The sequence below is a fragment of the Triturus cristatus genome, chromosome 2_1, assembly GCF_964204655.1.
Source record: "Triturus cristatus chromosome 2_1, aTriCri1.1, whole genome shotgun sequence".
Lineage (NCBI taxonomy): Eukaryota > Metazoa > Chordata > Amphibia > Caudata > Salamandridae > Triturus > Triturus cristatus.
The window spans coordinates 241,963,935-241,983,615 of record NC_140581.1 but is presented as its reverse complement, the minus strand read 5'-3'; positions in this window follow the sequence as shown (position 1 = coordinate 241,983,615).

Below are 19,681 nucleotides of genomic sequence, written 5' to 3'. Positions count from 1 at the left end.
CATCGTAAAAAATGGCCTGCATCATACCATGGCCGCACTACCTGCTGAGGGTCAGTAACAGAGCATGTTGGGTGCTGCCAAAACCAGCACACAGCCTACCATAGTGACACATCTGGCACTGCCATTCCTATGCTGATGCTAAATGTGTTTTAAAAGTGCATTTATGAATGCAAATAATCTAAGAAGTATTACAGTCACAAGTTCAGGGTGTGGGTGAGATTGAGGGTGTTCCTTTGGAGAGGGTATCCCTGTATTGCTGGTATTCACACTTCTACTGAGTAGCTGGTCTGTAGGAGAACATACCTACAAAGGACTACACTTTGAAAGAGAATTGTAAATCAAAAAGACATTTGTGAGGAAAGGCAGCCAGAAGCTATTTTTACCTTAAATTTTATATGAACTTGCACTTATTGGTGAAGGTAGAAAAATCTGCAATGTCATAAATTGTGAAGCTTGTCATCTTCGCAGAACTTTGACAGCGGAATCATTTTGCACACCCATGTGCACAATCAATGCTTTGATGCTCCCACAGTTCCAAAGCAGCATCAGCTGGCCTGAACTGCACAAAGAGATTTTTTAAACCTGAAATTACTGTGAACTTTCCAAAAATAAATCGGAGCAGCAAACTACGTAGACTTCTGAATAGGACTCCATCAGATATGCAAGTGAAACAGAAATTTTAAATTTGAATTCTGGAATAATTGACATACCTTTCCTTTGTTTTGCGCGATCGCCAGCCCCATGTCAACAAGAAAGCGACACATTACATACAAAAGGAAACACGAAATACAATATAAATTCAATGGGGAAAGGCAATATGAGTTTTCATGCGTGAGTGATAAAGCGGGGGAGATTTTGAGCAGGTCTCATAAGCAGCGGTGGCTGGTGACATTAGAAAGTAGTGAGGCGTAAAATTATTGTCGTACTGCAGTACAGCGAGCGATTGAAGCAAGCGAGCCACAACAACCCACGGGGGTTTGGGGAGGTTCTACCCCCGAGAAAAGCTTGAAAAAAGAGTGGACAAATGGTGCATTTTTGAGCACATTTGAGAAAGCAGGAAGGTTAATAAAGAAATTGTGAAAGTGCAGTTATTACATTAATAAAGAGTTGTTATATAACAACAAAGGTAGCTGCTAATTCAGTATAACCACAGAGCTTCATAACAGACTTCGAGATACAATTGCTTGTTAATTTCCTGTAAATCTAAGAAAGTAAAGAATGTCATGCTTCTAGAGTCTGAAGAACAAAAATTCAGAATTAATTAGCCTGGGGTGATTCACAACTCTCCAGGCTGGCATGGCATGGAAACAAATACTGGAGGTCCAAGACTTGCACCCTAATTAACCGCACTCTGTGCACACTCTTGCACTTTACTGAAAATAAAGTCACTGGTCACACTTATTTATGTGACACAACAATAAGAGCAAGACAGCAAACGTCTTCAAATGTTCATTTCCGTCTTCAAATGTTGTCCTTATTGGCAGTGAGGGACAGGCAGGACACACACAGATTGTGCCAGGCCACTTGTGATGAATGTTTTTGTACGAATTCTAAAAACTACAAAAGGCTAGTTAATAGAATCATAATTTTATTTCAGGACTCCTCCTCCTGTCTCCCCTCGGCATCTCCCTGCTCTTACTGAAAGGCTGGTGGCGCCTGGAGCCATAAACAGCACCGTCATAAATTAATTAATGCCGGACCTGGAACTGGAAGCGGTGAGGTGAGAAAGAGAAGAGCCTCAGCCATGCAGACACACAGTTTCGGTTTCATGATGAAACTGAAACTGTTTCTCTCTTTTGAATGCAGTAGAGACAAGAGGAAGACCTGCTAATCAAGATGCAGCAAGTGTGTTCCATTAGCTTTCTTTAACCAACTGGTCCTCATCTAAACATAACTAAGCAGCATCAAGCGCTCCAATGCTTCCGTCGAGTTTGCACTATAATCATACTGGGACTGCTACAAAAACGGAATACCTTTGTAAAAGAAGGATTTTATATGTGATAGTTTCCTTCCTGGTTTGCATGGGGAAACAGCTTATGTTAACGAAGGGTATAAAACGTGCATTAAAAATAATGGCCAGTCTTGCATCAATGCAACCAGGCTGCACGAGCACCCCAGCCCAACGGGACGCATCACTGAGCAGCGCGATGTACACGGGGGCTGTCCTGTCGTGTTGTTGAGGCTCGAGAAGGACTTATTTTCTGTATTGTGACCGAGCACACCGCTGCCAAGTTCTAATCTGCAATAAATTGATTTCCATGCATGCATGCATGCAAAGTCGGACCGCCAGTGTATCTCGCTCTGGCTATACTGTTTTAGTGCACCTTGACACACACACCACCTGTTTCCCATCTGCTATCCAGAAAGGTTATTTAAAGCGATATAGTTCCTCATCGTGCTCTGCTGTTATCGGAACCAAACGCATTTAGCAACATGCAGCCATTGGACAAATGAACTCACTCCAAGTACATCGGGACAAAAAAAACTGCAATGACAGGATTATTCTCTGTGGTTATATCTACTTCGGCTAATCCCTGACATCATATCTACGACGTTTCACATGTCCTCATCGTTTGGTCAATTGTTTTCAAAAGAATAATATTAAATAAACTGCCATCCTGGAAAATATTTTTCCATTTCACCCAGGCCAGGTGTCAGACTTCGCCAGCAGTAGCGCAAGACGCTTTTAGCAGTGCACTTTGTTGCAGTCAGCACTCTAGCGTTTGCCGCTAGAGCGCCCTTGTCACCGGCGACGTGCGTACGCCACGACGGTGGCGTACGCGCAGAGGTTAAATAAAGGGGGCGTGCCCGAGTAGGGCATTCGCGCACCGACCCAGTACACGAGTGTGGTCTCTATTCATTGCGCGCTGCTGCTGCCAGGCCCGCGCTGTGCGACAACGCAACACTGGCGACGAGGCGGTTGGACCCGCCGCGTGTCCAATTGACTACGCCACCTCCAGCTGAGCGCCTCGCGGCAGCCCCGCGATCGCGCACCTGATGCCCTCGAGCCTGCCCTACAGCCGCACCAGCTGTCTCTGCACGGTACAGGCCTGTCCTGTGAGGTGAGCACGTGTGCACCAACCACGGACCACACTACTGTGCGGATGAAGATTCCCGCCCTCCTGCCCTGCCTCGAGCCTGCATCCTCCCGCCATTGCTGTTGACAAGGCCCACGTGCCGACCATTGCCCGAGGCCCCGGCTGTGCTGCCCACCGTCCAGCCTCTGTGCACCCACCCCACCGCCCGGAGTCGCCCTCCGCTGCAGTGCCATGGCGGATGACAACGCTCCGCCTCCAGCCCACCCGTTCCACCCGCCCACAGGCGTCCTGCCTCCCTTTAGTGAGACTGCTGACCCGGCGACCGCCGCACCGCGCTGGCACATGTGGATTGGGCGATTGAACAACTATTTCATCGGCTCAAGGGAGACGGATTGCGCGGTAAAGAGGTCCCTCCTTCTTCACTACGCGGGGGAGGAGGTCTACCTGTTATTCAAGCACCTCCCGAACACTGGTGGCGCAGACGACTACGATGCAGCCGTGACGGCCCTCAACACACATTTTGACCCCCAGACGAATCCAGATTTCGAGATGTTCAAAATGCGTCAGGCCAAGCAGAAAGAAGGGGAGTCGGTAGACGCATTTCATGCACGGCTGAGGGTGCTGGCGGACACCCACTTGGTCGGCGACCGCGCAAAGGAGGAAATTAGAGCGCAGCTTACCTATGGCATCCGCAGTAAGAAGTTGCGGAGCCTCATCCTCCGTCAACCGAACATTCCAATGGCCGAAATCCTAGTGCTAGCCCGCTCCCACGACCTATCCGACGCGCGGGCGGAAGAGATGGAACAGGCACTTGCGCGAGGCGCAGGGCCGAGCGTGACCATCAAAACAGAGCGCGCAGACGCAGTGCGGACGCACGAGAAGAAACGCAGACCAGCAGCCAGACCGTCGCCCCCGACGCAGTGCGACTACTGCGGGTATGAAGAACACCAAGGGAAAACCTGCCCAGCGAAAGGAAAGACGTGCACAAACTGTGGCACGCTGAACCATTTCTCCTCCGTCTGCAGGAAGCGCACCACAAGGAAGGATGCTCGAGGGAAGAGGCCCACAAGAGGCATGGTGAGGCAACTGTCCCACCTATCCCTCTCCTCCAGAACCGACACAGGGCCTCGACACACGCAAGCCCTACAAGAGGACGACTCGGAGTCCGACGACGAAGAAGAGACATACGTGGTCTCGTTCACCAGGGCCCTAAAAAGCACGAGACGTCCCCAGCCTCGGTGCGACATCATGGTCGCTGGATCAAAGGTGAACGCCGTGATCGACACGGGGGCATCCGTCACTGTCATGGGAGTGCAGCAGTACAACCGCCTTCGACCAAAGCCAGAGCTAAAAACCTCGAAGGCCCGGATCTATGCCTACGGCAGCGATGTTCCTTTGCCCCTTCTGGGGAAGATGACAGTGCCGGTGGGGACGGAGGATGCTGAAATCACCATTGAAGTGCACATCATCAATCAGGAGGTAGACACCCTCCTGAGTGGGCATGCCGCTGAGGACCTGGGGCTCCTGATGTTCCTCCGGAAAGTTCAAGACACGCAAACGGCCGACCTTCTGGATCAGTTCCCCGAACTATTCACTGGCCTGGGGAACATCAAACGCCCACCAGTCAAACTCCACATCGACCGCTCCGTCGCGCCCACAGCCCTGAAGCACAGGCGAATCCCGTTCTGTCTACGACCTCTGGTAGAGGAAGAACTCCAGAAACTCGAAGAACAAGGGGTCATAGAGACAGTCACCGGCCCCACTCCGTGGGTGTCCCCGATGGTAATCGCGGAAAAACCTCGTCAACCAGGCAAGATCCGGGTGTGCATCGACATGAGGCTCCCCAACAAAGCCATCAAGAGGGAGAGGCACATCACGCCCACCATGGAGGACATCATCGCAGACCTGAATGGCGCGCGGTGGTTCTCCAAACTGGACCTAAACGCAGGCTACCACCAGTTAACGTTAGCCAAGGAGAGTAGGTACATCACCACTTTCAGTACGCACCTAGGGCTGAGACGATACCGGCGACTCAACTTCGGGATATCGGCGGCGGCGGAGATCTTCCAGAACACTATCAGAGACATCCTACAAGGCCTGCCTGGGGTCATGAATGTGAGCGACGATATCCTGATTCACTCTACAACCGTGGACGAACACTATCGGCGGGTCAGAGCCACACTGACACGCCTCTGAGAATACGGAGTCACTCTTCACAAAGACAAATGCCAGCTGTTTCAGCAGCGGATAGAGTTTTTCGGATACACGTTCACAAACGACGGCATTTAAGTGGACCCCCGGAAGTCACAAGCCATCAAGGACGCTCCTGCACCCACATCTGCCGCAGAGGTGTGCAGCTTTCTGGGGATGGCCACATATTGTGGAAGGTTCATTCCGAACCTAGCAACAATCGCAGAGCCGCTCCGACAGCTCACGAAGAAGGACGCCCCATGGCAATGGGGGCCCCAAGAAGACTCGGCGTTCCAGTCCGTCAAAACGGCGCTCCTTGACCAGGCCACGTTAGTATACTTCGACCCGGAAAAGAAGAAAGAGCTGATAGTTGACGCCAGCCCAGTAGGACTTGGTGCCGTCCTCACCCAAGAACAAGAACCAGGCCGGTGGGCCACGTTGGCCTACGCAATCAAGGCCCTCACAGCGACCGAACGGAGATATTCCCAAATTGAGCGAGAGGCACTGGCCATACGATGGGGCTGTCGACACTTCCACCTGTACGTCTGTGGACATCCGTTCACGGTCGTGACGGACCATCAACCGCTGGTACCCCTGTTCAGAGGAACAGCCCCGCATCCCCCGCCAAGAATAGAACGGTGGGCTATCGGGCTGCAACAGTACCACATGGACATAACGTACCGGCCTGGAGCCAAGAACCCAGCCGATTTCTTGTCCAGGCACCCGGGCCCTCGCGAACACATCCCGGAGGGGACAACGGAGGAAGACGACACCGAAGCACACCTCGACTTCATCGCGGCCCTAACATGCCCACAAGTGCTGACGCTACAGGAGATAATGCAAGCCGCGGAACAAGACCCCGTGATGACCAGGACCAAGGAAGCCCTCCTGCAAGGATCATGGGCCAACTTCCTACAGTCCGCCAACACGTGGACACCGGAAGAAAGAGTGGACTTGCAGCAGATCTGGAGAGTTCGAAACGAGCTCAGCATCACCAGAGACGGAATAGTCCTAAGAGGGGCCAGGATCGTCGTGCCAACAGCGCTGCGACGCCAAGCCACCCTTCTGGCCCACAATGGACATCAAGGGACAGAGAAAATGAAAGCCAGGATGCGAGAAAAGGTGTGGTTACCCGGACTAGATGCCCTGGTGGGTGACATCGTAAAGAGCTGTCCAGCGTGTCAGATGACCAGCGGACCAGAACGTCCAGCCCCTATCACAACTGAAGAGCCAGGAAGACACCCCTGGGACAAAATCAGCGTTGACTTTGGAACCCTCCCCGATGGCAGAGTCACGCTGGTAGTGATGGACAACTTCTCCAAGTATCCACTGGTGGAGGCGCTGCCATCCACCGCGTTCACATTTGTAGGGCCAGCACTGGAGAAGATATTCCACATGTTCGGACGCCCGTCGGAACTAAAAAGTGACAACGGGCCGCCGTTTCAAGGTCACGAGTTTAAGGAGTTCCTAGCCATCCAAGGAATACGACACCGGCGGATCACCCCGCAGTGGCCTCAGGCAAACGGCGAGGTCGAACGCTTTATGAGGACACTGAACAAGACCCTCCGCATTGCCAGCGCCGAACAGCTGGACCCCGAGCGAGAAATTCAGCGCTTCCTCGGAGAATATCAAAGCACACCCCACTGCTCCACCAAGCAAGCCCCCTGGGCCCTCATGCTGAAGGGGACCCGCCGGGACGGTCTACCCACAGTCCCAGGATGGGCTCCCCGACCATTTGAGGCGGAACAAGCGCTACGACGACGAGCGCACCGAAACCAGCAGGTGAGCCGGGCGAGAGGGTGTCGGGAGCGCGCCCTCGAGCAGGGGGACAATGTCCTCATCAAGGACCGACGACCGGGGGGAAAATTCAAGCCACGATACGAGCCAGGAAGTTGGACGGTAGAACGACGCCGGGGAACAATGGTCACGGTTCGCCGGGGAAATGAGTCAGCCACCCGAAACATCTCGTGGTTCAAACGCATTCCCACAGCCACAAGACACCGGCTAGAGTCGGAGGGAGAGGAAGAGGGGGACGCCCGAGAACAGTCACCACCGCCCGACCAGACCAGCCCGAAGAGACGGCAGCCCGGGACGGGCCCAGCTCCGAAGCTGAGGAAGCGGCACGTGACGGCCCGGCGACTACCAACACCAAAGCGACGGCCAGGTTTGAACTGCGACGGAACCCCCCGCCAAGCAGCCGTCTCAAAGACTTTGCCTGCCAAGTAAGTGACTGAAAAGAGGGACTTCTGTCCAAGTTTCGTTTAGCCAAGTTGGATAGGGATGTTGCAGTCAGCGCTCTAGCGTTTGCCGCTAGAGCGCCCTTGTCACCGGCGACGTGCGTACGCCACGACGGTGGCGTACGCGCAGAGGTTAAATAAAGGGGGCGTGCCCGAGTGGGGCATTCGCGCACCGACCCAGTACACGAGTGTGGTCTCTATTCATTGCGCGCTGCTGCTGCCAGGCCCACGCTGTGCGACAACGCAACACACTTGAGTTTTTGCAATACCAACACTCGTATTGCTGGCAATAAAAGAAGCATTTTATCAAGTGAAAGAGGGAGAGAAACAATTGCTAAATTGTGTCGCAGTTTGCAAAAAACTACTCAAATGACGTCAAGGCTTAGTTTTAACTAAATAAAACTAAGTTTTAAACACATTTTTTGCGGGGGAAAAAAATCACCACAAACTCAGGATCCTGAATACATAGGCGAGGATATTAAAAGGGCGGGAATTTACCTGGCAATAACGGCGATGCATGCAGATTCTGCCAGTCTGGCATAATCTGCATTCATTGGCGTGTGTTTTTTTCAACATCCCGTTTCTGTGTCCGGTCTGTGCTAGCATATTTTATTTTACCCGAGTGGACTGCCTTGTTATTGCCGGTGCGTCTTTGAGTACTTTGTAAGAACATTTCAGTCTGTACACGTTAGACAGTGTTCGCTGTCCTGTCCTCACGGTTCAGATGGCGGTCACCTTAGTGAGTGATTGTGAGGAGATGCACTTGAGATAAGTGTATAAACTTTAAAGTATGCAGTTCACTGCACGCCATGCGCACGCTTCATGATGAGTATGCACAGGCTCCTCTCTCTGCGCCACGTAAATATTGCTGCTCTCCGTCCTTCCTTTTTCTGCTTCCTTAGAATGTATGCACACAAAGGAGGAAGCTGAGTATAGTAAGTACTGTGCGCTCAATTCTTCGGTCAAGTTCGCGCTATATAATACTGAGACTGCCACAAAAAAAGAGACTCAGAGACTACTATGCTCTGGCGCAGTATACTGTCTTAGTGTTTTTGCTGCAGATCAGCTCCTGATCCGCAGCAAAGACACTAATACAGTATGCATTACAATTTGTATTTGCGTATTGCGTCTAAAACAGAGACCTGACGCACTGATTGCCTGCCTCCGCAGTAACTAGTTACTTCAATTACAAATTGTGACATCCATCCCACCAACCAACTTTTTGCCGTTCAAGATCGATGCCAGATTCCACAGAGGGTGAAGTCGACCACTACGACTGGGGTGAGGTCGACTTGATCTTCGTGATCACTGATCACTCTCAGACATCAACACTCCGGAGTCCAGACCGTCACATCACGCTCGCTCCTACTGTCCCTGAGTGGGAGGGACTGACAGCCAGGCTGGCTGAACAGCCCAGCAACGGTAGAAATGGCCAATCACTGTCATGACTTCACAATAAGCCATGACAGTGATTGGTCATACACCGTATTAGTGCCTCCCATGTGTGGCACTTCACAAACAATGCTCACTGCGGAGAGGGTGGCCTGGGCCGCCTGGCAACCACCACGTGGGTCTCAGCCAATCCAGACGCTGCTCCAGCAGCGTCAGGATTGGCTTGAGCAGTGATAGTTGCCGCTCATTAGGAGACCGGGGGCTGCGGCATAGAACAACCCTTGCTTTTCAGAGTGCAGCCTAGTGCGCATGTTCGGGCTGGTCAGAAAAATTACCAGCCCTAAACAAAACATGCGCACTTTTGCTGTGTGCTCCCGCTCCATCGACCTGATATCGATGTCAACAACTCACTGACAGAACTCCTGCTGCCCCGACCCCTTCAGAGCCGACTGCCTCGGGCCCTGGGCCGGCCCGGGAAAGATTTCATAAAAGTGAGTGACGGCGTGCGCGACGCTGGTTTGAAATTGAATTCCTGCCTCAATAGTCGGGCAACGCCCAAGTGCCCTAATGGACGCACCGCCACTGCTCATAAGGCAAGGAATAGGAGAGAGAGAAATGAAGGATTGAAAATAAAGAGAAAGAGCAGGATAAGTAGGAGTATAAGAGGGAGTCAGGTGCCTACGTTTTTGCATGATTATATATTTTATAAGCCTGGGTTTTCTCCTGTAGCGATTTGTTTGTTTCTTCGTATCTGCATGCATAGCTATTTGGAGAGCCCGGACCAAACCAGAGAGCAACCGAGTTCGACAGACACAATCCGGATTGTTTATGGGCAGTGAATACTAATGTGTGGAGATCAGTGCTTCCTGCAGAGATGGGCCTTACACTCGTTTTTTTTATTTCTCAAGGTTTGACACCGTTCTGAGGTAGGAATCCTGGGAGTGAAAATGGAGAAGGCCAGTCATTGGGTTTTTCAGCTTGTTTGTTTCCAGGCTGACAATTTTCGGACTTTTTGTGTGTGTAAATGCCTGAGGTAGTGAGTCTTTCAGTCAGTTATACAGGGCAGTGGCCGCTGCTCATGGGGGGTGCCAGGGTATCAAACCACTGCCTCACTCTGCCACCATTGCTCGGAATGTTACAGCTTTTACACGAAAACAAAAGGTTTGCATGTTTACATATAAAAGCTCTAATATTACCTTGCCAGCAGAAGAGGGCTCCACTGGCTGCATTGCGCAGATGTCAGGCGGGGGCTGTTACAGCTCTACCGCACTCAGACAAAATGGAAATCTGACATGATGCACTAGTGTCAGGCAATAAAGCTTCGGGCTTGTCAATCATATACTCTCTTGCCCTAAATTAAACTGGAATAGAGAAACAAGCATTTACAATGCAATCGGTCTCGCCTTTGGGACCTTATATGTATTTAGCTATGCAACACTTTTGCCTGGGTGCCGAAACATCTACTGTTCTTTAACATGGAGGGAAAGTAAGCGCCAAACTGAGCGACACACCAGGTATAGGAACACATTGATAGAAATATTGCCTTTCAGGGGGAAATGGTATAGTTCAAAGCTCTGTTTTTAATATAAAATCAGGGCCTTTGGTGGTAATATCACTGAAAATAGTACAAGATTTGAAAAAAATAACATTGTCTACGGGTGCTCGTGGAAGACAATTTCTATGGACTGGAATCTAGAGAATGCTAAAGTGATTCTGGTATTTTACTTAGCTCTGCTGGTCGTTTTCTATCACGAAAGTTAAATAGAGGCAGTTGCCAGGAAAATTAAGAAAAAGTAAGTCCCACAGCAGAAAGCAATTCAGGTATTTTACTGACCTCTACTGGTCGTTTTCTATCAAGACAGTTAATTAGAGGCAGTTGAACACGCAGAGAGCAATTCTTGTATTTTTCTGACCTCTACTGGTCGTTTATTGACAAGACAGTTAAATAGAGGCAGTTGAACAGAAAAAAAGTCCCTAAGCAGAAGCTGACAAGTCCAAGAGCTGATCTCCAGAGCCCACAAAGTATATCCACATATAAGTATATACAAAAGTACATTCACGAGGTCTTGAATGCACAACCTAAAAAGATCTACCTGAATACTTTCAATGCAATTCCATCATCTGATTAGGTGAAAACTCGAAGTTCTGCCTCTGCTATGCTGCAGACAGAGGGGGGCGCCAGAAATTATGGGCCTGCCCTGCAGACAAAGAGCATGTACGCTCATGTTGAATACTGCCCCAGGTGGAATTTTGTGTTTAAAAGCCTGAGTGTTTGATTGTCTGTGTGCTGGGGAGTGCATTTGAATGTGTGTGTGACTCTCTTTGTGTGTGTGCCGTAGACTATGTGTGTATGCATGTTTGCTTGTATGCCTGAGTGCATGTTTGAGTGTATGTTAGTGCCTGTGATCTGAAAGCATGTGAAGGTATTCGACCCGGGGGTTGGCAAAGCCAGGTGCTGGAGAGTGTTGTTGGGTTTTCAGGCCTTTTCAGCTGCATGTCTGGCCGCACCACATCCAAAATCCATCAGCCGCCACTGATACAGGGATGTTGTTTCTGGTCGCCTTAATGGAGGTTCAGCTGGTTTTAAAGATAATATCACTTTGGAGCTATTGGGATTGGAGTATTTTGGTTGACCTTCTTTGTGCCTTTGATTACACATGCTGCAGCATGCAGCAATAGGCTTTCATGTTAGGAATGTGGTATTGGGTGCTATTTTAGGTGTGAGCTGGCCTCCACCACAAGGCAATTTGTGCATCGGGCTCTTAGTCAGGATTCCAAGAAGTGTGTATTTCCTAATGAATTCACTCTCCACGCTCCTTACACTTTAGCCTCACTCCACACCCAACCTTCCTTTGCTCACAATCCTCATACCTCTCCATCCATCAGTCAAGGCTGTGTTCACATGCTCTACATCTCTCACACGTTCCTAAGTAGCCTCCTGAGATGCAAACTCTCCCTTCTACCAACTCCACTTCCCCCAACACCTCTTCTTCAACACTTAAGCCACTAAGTCTAAAGCATTTCCCCATCCGGTAACAACTAAACATGGCCAGAGTATGTCTGAAATATGGGAAAGCCATTACAAAGGAATAGGGATCTCTGTGCATGGCTAGCATCAGCAACACGTCCAAAACAGTATCATTGGGGATGATTGGGGCAGTTTCTGGCCCTCATGCAACACACCTTACTCTTCCTTTATAGAACACTCTTGGCCCATGCACCTATCCAATCACACATGAAGGTACTAGTTTGCAAACATTTGAGGAAAAGCAACAGTATTAGCAAGCGACACTGCAAGCCATTGAGGAGTTCTGTGACCATATAGAGGAACGTTTTCTGTTCTGGATGCCTGTGTTTGTTGCACTCATTCGCGACTATATATCCGGTTGCTAGTGCGAGTTGTATACACACTGTCAAGTGAATGCAACGATTTACCCTAAAAAGAAGTGGCATTTACACAGCTGTGTCTGTCACCGACAGTGTGCCGTGAATACAAATGAAAATGTTCAATCTTGCTGAAAAAGCTCTGCCTTGCACAGTAACCCTGCAGAATCACGCCAGGCGGCAGGCTCAGATAATAATATATTCGATAATAACACATTGTGACATTTCCGGACTGTCCCTGAAGAGAGAACACAAAGGAGATGAAACAGATTTCTGAATCACACAAAGTGCACAGCATGGATGAGCGCCGGCTGAGCTTTTCCACATCTGAAATGATGTAATGAGACAATGCTCGTGGGCCGGAACAGTCAACAGAGATAGAGCCCAGAGAGGGCACCGGGAATGTGTCTGCGTTCAATGAACCGTGAGTGGAAAATATGTATAGACTGGAAGAAATGTTCCCCAGCAACCAGCACAAAGATATGGAAGAATAACAGAGTAGCGCAGCAAATATACGCCAGTAAAGAGCACATTCCTTCACGGGGTAATACAAATCAAGATGCTAATGAGATTAACCAGTCTTGGAGAAATGACCTAGAGAAATGCAGCCGCACCTGTTACATTCAGAAATGCAGCCACACCTGTTAATTAAGAAATGCAGCCGCACCTGTTAATTAAGAAATGCAGCCGCACCTGTTTCATTAAGAAATGCAGCCGCACCTGTTGCATTAAGAAATGCAGCCACACCTGTTGCATCAAGAAATGCAGCCACACCTGTTGCATTAAGAAATGCAGCCACACCTGTTACATTAAGAAATGCAGCCACACCTGTTGCATTAAGAAATGCAGCCACACCTGTTGCATTAAGAAATGCAGCCACACCTGTTAATTAAGAAATGCAGCCGCACCTGTTACATTAAGAAATGCAGCCGCACCTGTTGCATTAAGAAATGCAGCCGCACCTGTTGCATTAAGAAATGCAGCCACACCTGTTACATTAAGAAATGCAGCCGCACCTGTTACATTAAGAAATGCAGCCACACCTGTTACATTAAGAAATGCAGCCACACCTGTTACATTAAGAAATGCAGCCACACCTGTTGCATTAAGAAATGCAGCCACACCTGTTAAATTCAGAAAATAGTCCGATTCTTTCATAATATTCTTTATCACATTCCCGCCCCTTTGTGAGTAGGTAGAGCGGTGCTATGATGGGGGTGATGGTCAGTCCCGTGGCCCTGTGGCTGGTCTGGAATCTTCACAGTAAACCGGGGAAGCAAACACTAACAACACTAAAAACTAATAACAATAAGAATTTTCTGTGCTAGAAGACTAACAATTGATTACACAGAGACTGCTGCAAAATCACTCAAAAATCTCCAAAGCCAATAAGGGAAAGAACCACTGTGCAGGCGTTCCAGGATGAAGAGGCAATCTGAGAAGATAGAGAAAGAAAGATACTTGGAGAACCTGACTATGTGACGGTATCAATACAGCATTGCAACTGCAACAATAGCATAAAGAATAAAGCAAGAGAACATTTTGGGACAGTAGGATCTCACCTGAATGAGGAATCTTAATGGAGAGTTCCGCAGGAGAGAGGGTTGTGTTGGTCATTCTGTGTGTCAGGAAATGTAGGAAAGTGTCAATGTCCCAAGTAGTGGATGGGGGAGGGGGGGGGGGCGAAAGCACATAACTCTTCGGACTGTACCATGCATTGAATGGCAAACTAGATCGTCCTTTTGTATGTTAATGGTGGATCTAAGGCTAAAGTGGAGCAATAGACAACAATGATTCCATAAGACAGAGAAAAAGGCCTGACAAAAATAAATAGAATTAAACAAAATATAAAGTCACCGTCTACATTAGGAAACCGGTGTAGGGGGCATTAGCAGTCTACAAACCACCTACTTCTCCTAGCATGTTAACTAAATGCTGTGCTTTGATCCTCTACAGCACTCCTCGGCATTTCTGCAAGGTTTCACACAATAGAGTACCAAGTTGGTAAGTTCAAAGTCTTTGCTTGAATCTACCTCTAGTTCACCTAGCTTTAACACACCATCATCCCTCAGGGAGGAGACCAAGCGTTTTTAGGAGTTGAAGAAGTATTTTCACAACAGCGCTGGAATGGCCAGTAGTAAAGCTAACCCCAAAGGCCAGACAGTATGCCTGGAAGTTGCATACCAATGCAAAAGTACATGGTCTATGTAACACCCGCTTTATAGATGGTGGTGAAGAAGCACTCATTCTTCAACTAGAAATTAATACACTTATCAATGAAAAGAAGATCACTCATTATTTTTGCTTTAGAAATCCACAACAGAGTGGTCAGTGATCTTCAGGCTATATGAAGGATGATGAACTTCCCATGTTTCAAAGGAATTACCAAATACCAGCTGATAGCATGGTGAACACAAAGGGGCATATTATCAAGAAACTGCGTTAAAATTATCGCCGCTTTAGCGGCAGAAAACTGCTGCTAAAGCAGCGATAATGGGCTTGATAATAGTGTCAACATGAGCTTCTATTGGAATTCTCACGGGCATATTATCAAGCTCATTATCGCCAAAATAAAGCGGCGATAATTTTAACACCGTGCCTGATAATATGCCCCAAAGTTTGTCACATCAGAGAAGCAGCTGTCTTCTTGTGGGATTCGAGAACGCAAACAAAGAACCTACGCAACTACTAACTGTGAAGAGGACTTAGTATCCCTACACAGTCTCTTCAGCCTGGAGAAGAGTGGATCCAGTAGCGAAGGATTGAAACAGAGTCACCTTATGAAGGGTGAGCATAGTTATGATACTAAAAGTCAAAGTTGCAGCCTAAAAAATCAGTGGGTTGTAAGTTAGAGATATAATATCATCCTCTCCAACTTTAGAACTGTTTATCTATATCTAGGGCTCATTCCTGATTTATTGGAACCTTTAGAAGGAGGAGTCCTGTTGGAACACTAGTAGAAAAATACAGGTCCCAAATACAAACCCTGCTTCTTTAATTTACCAGTGAGTGTAAGATGATGAAAACATGGATGAGCGGATCAAAAGTATGAGTGTGAACCTTGGTGAAAATGAAAAGAGCTTGAGTAGATAATAGTTGATATCTGTTTTGACACATGGGAAATGCACTATGCCTATGTAGAGCATATGGTTGCAAGAGTGGCTAGAAATGAGGCATGGTGTAAGTGGGGTGTCGTGCCATGTGTGAGTACCACTTAAGTATGTGAATCACTAGGGTGTGGGCTATTTTGGCCTAGTCAAATACACCATAGTTTTAGATTATGTCTATCCTACTGTGAGAAGTATAACATTTGCACTGTTCTACAGGTTTTAATTATCTTTATTTTACGTGGGAGAGTTTATATGTTGTCTTGGAGAAGGAGGTAAAAACTGTCAGAACCACAGAAACACGTTGATGATGTAAAATTATAACTGGATATGTAAACATTTCTGATATGACCAATGATGATTTCTAGATCAAGTATCATCTATAATGTTGACACAGATCAGTAATATTGAACTGAACACTGGTTTTGTCATTTTTTTGTTTTATGGTCTGTACTAATTTATTTTGCACAGCATTGTGGAAAGAAAGTATTGATTTTTTTAACATAGTACTTCTCCTCCAGCAGGAATTGTTTTTTAGTTTTGGAAAGTGATGCTTTCCTATACACAATATATCACATATACTATATGAATATTGAGTATAAGATCATTAATAAAAAAGCGGAAGAGTCTTAAAAATATCCCATCTTGGCCTAGTGTCTTCTTATACTGTGGTGGTACTGAGGTTTGGGTCAACATAACATACGGTTGACCAGCTCTTTGCTGGTGTAAGATTGAATGTTGTATGTACCTGTGGTGCTGTACCTCCCAAGGGGAAATCCTATTTTTACTGTTTCTAATGGTGTCATGTCCCCTTGCTGTGCGGGACCCTCTTTCAGATTCATTTTGATTTAGCTGAAATACTTTGAACATTGCCACTGAGCTAAGCCTGACTGCTCTGTGCCAAGGTATCAAGGGGTGAACACAGCTTAATTTGGGGTTTGCTTATGCCTCAACCTGACAAGGATTGTGGTTGCTACTTGACCAGGGCTTATACCTTAGTCAACCAACAAAGCACTTTCTTACACTGGTGTTCAGCGGTGAGAATTGGACTTGTGTTTGTAAAGTGCCATCCAGTAATTTTGTGTAAATACTACCACCCAACAAAAATAATCTAAGACCAATTCAAGTTTTTTATTCTATGTGATTGGCCTCTTTTGTTTTTTCCAAATCTATCCTCATTCCTACTACTGGATTGCCTGAGACCATACCTGCAGGAAAGGGGACTACAGATGAAGAAGGGAACCAAAAACTTGGAGCTGCAGAAAGCACTGAGGGCCTGGACAGAGGTTCACCAGTTGATGACAGTCACAGAGGATCAGGATCAAGACCAGGACAACAGCCCTGGAATGCAGTCTTCAGGAGAGGGGGAGGACCCATCCCCTGAATTGGACCCCCTGCCACAGCAGGAAGCAGTGATTCAGCACATGGCCTGTCCCAAGAGGAACGGACAGCCCGGAAGGCAGAGAGGGAGTTTCAACTGCAAATGGGCAAATTAAAAATAGAGAACAAAGCTGAGGTGGAGAGAGCCTTGGAGGAGAAAATGTTGATACTGGCTCATGAACTGAGATTTAAGGAGTTGGACATCAAAGCCAGACAGGCAAATTCCAGCAGTGATGGTGGCAGCATACCTACAGTGCTTGAAGGAGACACGAAGGTCCACATACCCAAATATCTGGTGCCCAACTATGAGGTAGGGGATGAAATAGACAAGTGGCTTGCCACATATAAGGTAGCTGTAAAGGTACACAGGATTTCAGAAGAGCACTGGGGGGTGGCTTGTGGAAACACATGCCTAAATTGAGGAGGGACACACTGCTTATACCGGGAGTGGAGGACCAAACTGGATAGGAATCCATGAAAGCCATCATTGTCACCAAATTTGAACTCACCCCAGATAAATACTGCATCAGGTTCAGGGGCAGCCAGAAGATGCAAAATAAGTCTTGGGTACACTTCTTCAATTATGCTACTAAAGCACTGAATGGCTGGGCGAGGGGCAGCACGTTTAATGATTCTGTTGAGCTGTGAAACCTAATATTAAGAGGGCACATGCTCAGTATCTATTTTATAGAGCTGTGCGAGCACCTAGTTGACAGCAAATCGACTGACCCCAGGAATCTTGCTGAGGAGGCAGACCACTGGGCTATTACCAGAGTGTTCAAGAAGGAACCTGGGAGTGACCCCAAGAAAGGTGGATCAGTTTCCCGTAGCAGAGTGAGGGGGAGGTTAAAGATGACCCATACAAGTCCAAGAGTAAGAGAGAGGAAAGGGTACCCATGCCCCATCTGAGAAACAGGGGGTGTTGCTGTTGGGCGGTGATCTAGGGCATCACATTCCCAACCCTGCTGCTTTGAGTGCTCCCATTTAGGACACAAGCAGGGGGACTCTGTTTGATCAAAGAAACCACCCACTGGTGGCCAATATGGCCTTAGGGATAAGTAGTCCTCAGGGGCAGGTAATAGACCAGTCCATGATCTCCCTTAGTTGGGAGATAGACTCAGAGGGTGAGATAGTGATCCCCGAGGGTGGGAGTTGTCCCTTCCACCAAATAAAAGTGAATGGGGTCCCAGTCACTGCCCTGAGGGACACCTGCACTAGTCATACCATGATATTGGAAAGGCTAGTTTCCCTAGAGCAGTATACCGGCCCGGTGCTTAGGGTAACTCAGGCCCATTGACAGGACTTTTTCTGCTCTGTGGCCCTGGTATCCCTGGAGTGGGGTTGGGAAGTGGCCCAGACGAGGGTCATAGTTAATCCCCAGATGCCCATAGACAGCATTCTGGGGAATGAGTTGCCCCCGGTAGCAGTAGAACTGAGAGGGGCGACCACCAAAGGTTCCTTGACAGTACAGTTTCTTTTGGGGCACAGGAGCTCAGGTGGGGGAGCAGGGTGAGGGAGGACTCACCCCTGTCCCCTGTTCAGCCTCAGAGCACAGACCCTGGGTTGGCTGGCCAGTGTCAGGATACCACCTCTGTACTGATGTGAGGTACAGTGGAAGTGGGAAGCAAAACACCTGGGGCTACTGCCCCCACCTTGAGACAACTTCGAGGTCAGAGGATTCTCAGGACCCCATAGGAAACTCTTTGCCAGCCCTGAGGCTGGAAAAGAGGCCTACCCAATATCCCCGCTTAGAGCCTCTACCTAGCAGTGGATAGCCCAGGGCCTAGCTCCCGACACTGACAGCACTCAGTGGCATTTGGTGGGTACTGTCCTTATGGGCAGAGTTTTTCTTGGTTTGGGGACAGAAGTCTGATCCAAGGAATGCAATGGGCCACATCACTTTGATGGCCATGGTGGTACTGTCTGCCTATTGGGATTCTTCTGTGAGAAAGTCAAGTCTAGGTGTAGCACAGATAGGGTCGACAGCTGAGGAGAAGGTTTACCCATTGGTCAGTCCAGTGGCTCAGAAGAGTGTAGACAAAGAAAGCCACCCAAATTCAAAAGGTCGTAGAATGACAAGGGCCCCTGCAGTAAAGTGTCATTGTCCATGTTCTATCACCTACGCAGTTAAATCCATCAAGGTATTAATTAGTCTCCCCTGACTTTAGGCTGGACAGTGGTTGTGTTGGACCTGGCCTCTTTGCAGGGTCAGTCCCAAACATTTTGCCTTCACTCCTACTTTAGCTGAATTTGTTTTTGCTGGCCTTAGAACGCCATGCTCTTTACCACTGCTAACCAGTGACAAAGTGCTCCTGCTGTCTCCTTAAAACATGGTAACACTGACTTAACCCCAATTGGTATATTTAATTTACTTGTTCGTTGCTATTAAAGTTGTACTACATGTACCCAGGGCCTGTAAAATAAATGCTACCAGTGGGCCTCCAGTACTAATTGTGCCACTCACTTAAGTAGCCCTTTAAACATGCCTCAGGCCTACCACTGTAAGAGCCTGTGTGTGCAGTTTAAACTGCCATTTCGACGTGGCAAAATAAATCTTTAGCCAGGCCCAAACCTTCCTTTTTAATACATGCAAGTCACCCCTAGGGTAGTCCCTAGACTGCCCAACAGCAGGATGCAGTGTATTTAAAAAGTTGGACATGTCCTTTTAAGTTTTATATGTCCTGGTAGTGAAAATCTCTTAAATTAATTTTTCACTTCTGCCAAGCCTATCTTTTCCATAGGATAACATTGGAATTACCTTTATACATTTTAGAAGTGTGATTTTTGAATGAGAAGAGATACTAGTTCATGTTTGATGTCTATGGAATCCTGATTTAAAATCCAAATTTTTGGTGAAGTGGGCTCTGAAAAGGCCCCTTTCAGAAAGTTGGCATTTTCTTGCCTTAGCCATTTGGTGCCTGCAACCTGTCTCTGGAAGCACAACTGGGTGTCA